Raw genomic sequence first — 6,000 nt, 5'->3', positions numbered from 1 at the left:
CTAGCCGGCCGTCTGTCTCCGTCGCACGGACAGCGCATGAGATAACATCTTCCCGCGTGCGGGCCTGCCATCGATTGCACATCAACAGAGAGGAAACACCCGCCCGTCTTTCGTAAGGAGCATGAAAGGACGCCAGGGGCGGGGGGGGGGGGGGGTACCGCATCGTTCGAAGGGCGCAGTCGCTTGCGCACGCGCCATCTCGAGGCATCAGGATACGGCTCGTAAACTTGCTGTGCTCTCAACGCTTACTTCGTGTTTAGAGAACTCAGAGCAAGAAAACGCTTGGGTTCCTGGAGCGGCCATATTCCCTTAAACCAGTGTTTTGTTGAGTTACGCGAGATCGAATCCAAAGAGTTAGCTGCTAGCCTTACTTCGTTTAACAGTACAATTTGTTGGTATCGCATTCATTGCTTCGTCCTTAAGCGAAACAGTTTTTTACCTCAGCTATTGACGCCGAAAGCGAGGGGCGGACGTGTAACATGGTGTAGCCGCTTCACTGTGGGCCGTCAGCGACGGGCCCGCTACTGCCAGCTGCGTATTTGTGGCTGCTCCGACCAGGATATATGCTTTTATTAATGAGATGACACTTTTTAAAAAGCAAGCAAAAAATTCGAATTGGAACCCTAGCACGTGAGCTCGAAAGGGCAGGGCCATTTAGGGGGTTTTACCGCAGAGTGATTAAACTCGAACGTGCTGGTATAAGCAATTACGAAAAAGTTCTTCCGAATGAAGATCCATGGATAAAGTATATCTAAAGAAAAGTGTGAACGCGTTTCCTCCGTTCGCGTGCTCTTCCATAAACGCGAAGCAAGGAAAATTCGATATTGTTCCATATATATACTAGCGATCCAGATTTCATTCCGCGATGTCCGGAAACAGAAGTGAGACATTTTAGCAGCACACATGTAGTTTATTACTGAACATTGCTTTCCTTACGTGCCGTGCGACGCTTGAAACGAGCTATCAGCAGCGTTTCTAGAGCAGACGACGTCCGCCGATGAATCGCCGTCGCACTTTCTCGCTACCGAGAGGCCTAGACGTCACGAACCTCTGCGGAGAGCGCGTTTTGCTGTCGAGCCGACTTGCAGAACAGAAGCTGCGTCGGCACCGTGCATGGCATCGTGGCTTATTCGGGATAGAGTCACTGTATATGCTACCTTTAGGTAGCAGAGTTGCGCATAGGTCCGGCTAGCAACCACAGCTATGCGGTGAAGTCGCCCTTCGTTTTGCAGCCGACATGCCTACCGTGTCGCGGATTAACCTGTCTGGCGTGTCGAAGACGGGCGATAAACATTGGCTGTCGATGGCTAGTGTTAATTCAGTTCGCTGCAGCGGCTGCGTCGAGAAATAAAAAATTGGCCTAAGCGGCAGCTTCTCCGCAATGCATGGTTGCTAGCGGCGTGGAAGACAGATGCGCAACTCTGCTACCTAAAGGTAGCATATAGGCACCCGGCAATGCAGTTTCCGAGATACGATGGTAGCGCCAGAAAACACAGCCTAGCGAGTGGACGCAGCAAAATCGAGTGTCATCCTCCGCATCCTCCATGTTCAGAAACGCTCCTTGACTTGAACGTGACTTGCCACCGCCTTAATTCAATGCGTTTGAAACGCGTTTGTAGCGTTTGTACTGCCTGGACAGCCTGAAAAGAGCGCGTTTGTGCTGCATTGAAGGCGGTGGCAACATCCCTGAGGTGATTACGAACGCACGTAGGAAGCGTCGTGAAGAGGCGCCCAAAAGGGAGACACTTGAGCGCGTCGATGTGTCCAGCGAGTGTTTCATTTCTTGGTATCCCTGGCGGCTGGTGCCCTCAACACTTAGGCGTTCGATAAGAGCTCCATCGCGCCCTGGTCAGTGACGGGTGCCTATACAGTGACTCTAATTCGGGACGCATGCGCGAGCGCTATTTATTCAGCGGAATAATTCTTCATCCATGGTTGTGACTTTGGCCGCCCCAAGATCAAGCTGCACATGTTCTGACGCGCCGGCCGTGCGATGGGTGATAGACGGCCCCAAACCCGAGACTTTGGCGCAGTTTGGCGCAATTTTCGTCGATATGATCAGGATGGCGCACTTTGGCGCAGGAGTGGAATCACTGTCATGTGAACGACTTTCGGTTCGGAAGCATGGCAACATGGCCCTACAAAGCAGTGACGCAAACAGTGCTGCAAACGTCTGATTTCGCACATGTGCATGGGCGACTGTCTGATGCTTTCGCTAGAATTCTCGAATAGAGAATTTAGCGCATACAGCATGCGGTGGTGCTGGGGGTCGCCACTCATATTGCATGTCACTCTAATCACTGGTACGGCATCACTAAAACTTTCGCTACGCTTTCTACACAGCGACGTCAGTGTCAGTTGCACTAGATGGGTCTTGACTGCGAGAACGAGCATTTAGGCTAAGTGACGTCCCGATTTGTCCCGGCTTTGCGGCTGAGATCCCGCTGTTCCGCCAACCTGCTTGCGGGACGGTGTTTTGTTTCGCTTTCGGCCGCAGTCGCGGTCAGCTAGCCCGGCCACCACATATACACCGCAAACAGCACTCCTTCGGCGCAATATACCTAAAAAAGTGCGTACAGCCGATCATACATGCACAGAGATGCACGCCTCCGCGGAAAGAAAAAAAAAACGCTAACTTTGTCGGTTGCCGTTCTAAGCTTAAACTTCAAAGCAATAAACTTCCACAGATCGAAGCTAGTTGGGTTATTTTACAGCCCTAAAAACAAATCTTAATTGCCCGTTACATTCTCTGTCCGTTATTTTATTGCCGGACTCTCGGAGATTTGACAGCTCTAACCAGCGAACGCTGCAGAAGGGTTTACGTTCCACTGACACTTGCTCCGTCGCAGCTACGAGTTCGATATGCCAGACCAGCGCCACACCAACAATTGTTATTTGCATCACTCGTTTATTAAATGCAGCTCTTACTTGTAAGCGATAAAAACTTGACGGACGACGACGCGTACTACACCCCATTGGCCCATTCACACCTGCGACTGTCCAAGTCGCGCACCGTGGTGTTCGCAAAAAGTCGCTTTTCTGAAAAGCGAATGCGCGTGATCTGCAGTCGCTCCGACCGCAAATTCTAGCAGCGAGCGAGAGCAGTCGCTTTTCGAACATTTGCGACCACCTCGGACGGGTGAGGGAGATAAAATGAGCCCAAGGCACTAGTCGAGATCAGCGTCGAGACTAGCGCCCGAAAATCATGTTTAGTAAACCGGCCCGACTTGATGCAAAATGGCTGAGGACCTCGAGCACCAACGAAACTGACGACAGCACGTGTGATCAAGCACGAGGGGTCGGAAAGGACGCTCGGCGAACGATTCCGCGGCGTACAAGAGGCGCTAACGGGCCTAGGCCTAATCCTTCGCTCCTACGGGAGATGCCGATGGCATGTGCGAATCGAGCGCGTCGAAGCGGCCCTGCACCGCGGCATCGGCAAGTGTACAATTTTTCATCCACTCACCCAGAGTTGTAGTGTCAACATCCATCGACGATGCTACGAATTCCGTGCCATTTCAGCTTGGCCCGTCGCAACCATCGCAACTAGCGCAGGAGGAGGAGGGCGTTGTTTTGTTTCCCTCGTCGCACGAGTATTTTGTTTATGTATTCAATAAAGTTTCATGTCGTCTTTTTGAGCACTGCTAGCACTTTTCTCTTTTTTTTTTCGTCTGTCTTACAACAACGTATTATTTTCCTTTGTCGTTGTACCAAGCTGCGGTTGGGCGGATTTACGTGGTGGATGTTTTGATATGTTTGATTGACCTGTCAGGAGTGGTTGGTTGTGCGAGCGGTTGCGTTGCGATGTGCAAGCGGTGCAAGTGCCAAGCGGCCTGGGCGTACTACATCGACTACAGCACGAGCAGTTTCCTGGTGATCAGTAGCACCGCGGTGAGTGAACGGTTGGTGATATCCATGGGTGCAGAGCGACGGATGATAATTATATCGGCGGCCGCTTGCTGGCACTGTTCATCGTTGCGGTTTGGCCGGTCGCCGTAATTTCCAGATAAGGACACTGCTTTCGCATTCGGACGTTCGTGCTTAGGTATGTATCAGAGCTTCGTGCATTGTGCCACGCTACACCATTCGTATGGATTGTCTTGTGAAACAAGCACAGGGTGAAGGCAAAAGTTCACCTTAACACAGAGCGAGGATATTTCTCTCAGCAGACGGATGCACACTGCAGTGTGGGACGCGCTATGCATGTCTGAAATGCGACTGACAGGTCCCGCCTAGATGCTTCACGTTGTTTTACAGTGTTGAGAATATTCAGACGCAATCGTGTGGTGTACAGGGGCGCGTCTTCTACACGTTTGTGATGAGCCAACAAGACCTCAGTGCTTCCCGAACTACCGCTGTTTGGATCGTAATTCCCGAGCGTTGTCTAACCATCTTTGAAAACAAAAAGCGCCTTGTTGCTGTTTTTTGACGCGAAAGCGCCCAGCTGGCGCCCGTGAAAGCCGTGTGCGGAAAGCACGTGACCGAACCACCGCAGCAGCCGCGGCGTGCACACTCTGCAGCACCTCACCGTCACAACGACCGGGCCAAAAGCAGGGACTCCGGAACCGGGGGGGCAGTGGGGGCCATCGCCCCCACAGGTTCAAAACCAGTGGGGGCATGCCCCCACGCTCAAAGCTGCTCCTCCCCCCTCTCGCCTTTTTTTCTCCTGGTACCAACCGTGTGGCTAGAGACCCCTTTTGACTAGCTAGTGTGCTCTCTTCTTTCAACAAACGAAACAAAATCTTCTGGAAGCCTGTGAATCTGACACTCATTTGTCGGTGATTTTTACGTAAAAAGCACTGCCTGTTTTCGTCTGGTTCAACGTATCTTCTGTCTGAAGTGGTTCTCGAGGAGGTAAAGGCCGGTACTCTATTCTGCAGCTCTTGCAGGAGCACGTCTAAGCGCCACGACTCTAGGAATATGCCTCTCGTCTCTCCGTTTTTCCTTGCTCCTAGCCAAGCCTATTAAACATCAATGATAAGAGTCGGTGTAAACCCACGTGAGCACGATTTTAACCATGAACCTATCCAGAAAACCTTTTCTGGGCTCTTACCTCCCTTTAATCGCTGTTCTTTCGCGTGTTTGTATGCGCGCGCGTACAACACATACAAAATGCAATAATTTTGGGGCGGTGGTAGTGGGGGCGGGGAGGGGGGGGGGGAGGTTGAATTCCTTTAAACCTCCTTCTGCCTTCTCCATTGAAGTTGTCGCTTGAAATGTTCGTTTTCTTCCTGTTCGGCCCTACCACCTTCGCTCCTCCCCACAAATGACCGCAGGAAAATCAGATAGGCAAAAGCGCGGCCCACGGTCTTGTCGCTGAAGGTGTGATTGACCACATCGGACCCAAGCCGTGAGCACCACCGCCGCCATCAACCCCTGCAGCGCTCCGGCCATGGAGTGCGAACCACCGCCCCGGACCGGAGTGCAAAAGCAGCCACGCGAGGTGAGATGAGCTTTATCATTCCCTCGACGTGCGCTTGCTATTTGTTGTTGTTTCCCCCAGTAGTGCGGAACACTCCGCCTCTGAGGTGTTACATGATGTGCTTGCTATCTATTGTTGCAATTGGCATCTGAGGTGAATAAACACCTTCAGTTGAAAGACTTGTCTCTGTCCCACTGGTCTGAAACCCGCCGCGGTCGCAACTCACGCGAACCGGGATAGCTAGGGGGCACAGCTCTGCTGTTAGGGCTGCGCGTAGCACTAGTAGCGAGTACTACACTCCTCTAGTGCGTGTGATCCAAACGAGGGATGGTTCGCACGCGCGGCTTGTGTTGATGCTTGTGGCACAAAGTAGAACCCCTATACACTTAAGCACGATTTAACCATGAACTTACCCAGGGGCGTAGCCATAAACTTTTTTCTGGGGGTCTGACCCTCTTTATCTATGTTCTTGCGTGTGTTTGTATGGTGCGCGTATACAGACACATACAAATGTAATAATTTCGGGTGGTGAGGGGTTGAACATCTCGAACCTCCTACTAGCTTTGCCACTGAACTCA

The 6,000-nt window shown here is 51.9% G+C and overlaps 1 protein-coding gene across 2 annotated transcripts in view; it reads left to right on the top strand.

Annotated features, from left to right (window-relative positions):
* Positions 1 to 3,868: 3,868 nt before the first annotated feature.
* The window catches only part of LOC119376790 (RING finger protein 141), a 59,142-nt gene continuing 57,010 nt past the window's right edge, over positions 3,869 to 6,000 (top strand). Inside the window, exon 1 of one of the 2 annotated variants that reach the window (XM_037646498.2) lies at positions 3,869 to 3,891. The gene's annotated coding sequence lies outside the window, so the exon portion shown is untranslated. Of the gene's footprint in view, positions 3,892 to 3,964; positions 4,046 to 6,000 lie in introns of those variants that run through there. The other variant, XM_037646497.2, reaches the window with a different exon arrangement.

The sequence above is a fragment of the Rhipicephalus sanguineus genome, unplaced genomic scaffold (genome assembly GCF_013339695.2).
Source record: "Rhipicephalus sanguineus isolate Rsan-2018 unplaced genomic scaffold, BIME_Rsan_1.4 Seq225, whole genome shotgun sequence".
Taxonomy (NCBI): Eukaryota; Metazoa; Arthropoda; class Arachnida; order Ixodida; family Ixodidae; genus Rhipicephalus; species Rhipicephalus sanguineus.
The sequence above is the reverse complement of the archived record's forward strand: the minus strand, read 5'-3'. Positions and strand labels throughout refer to the sequence as shown.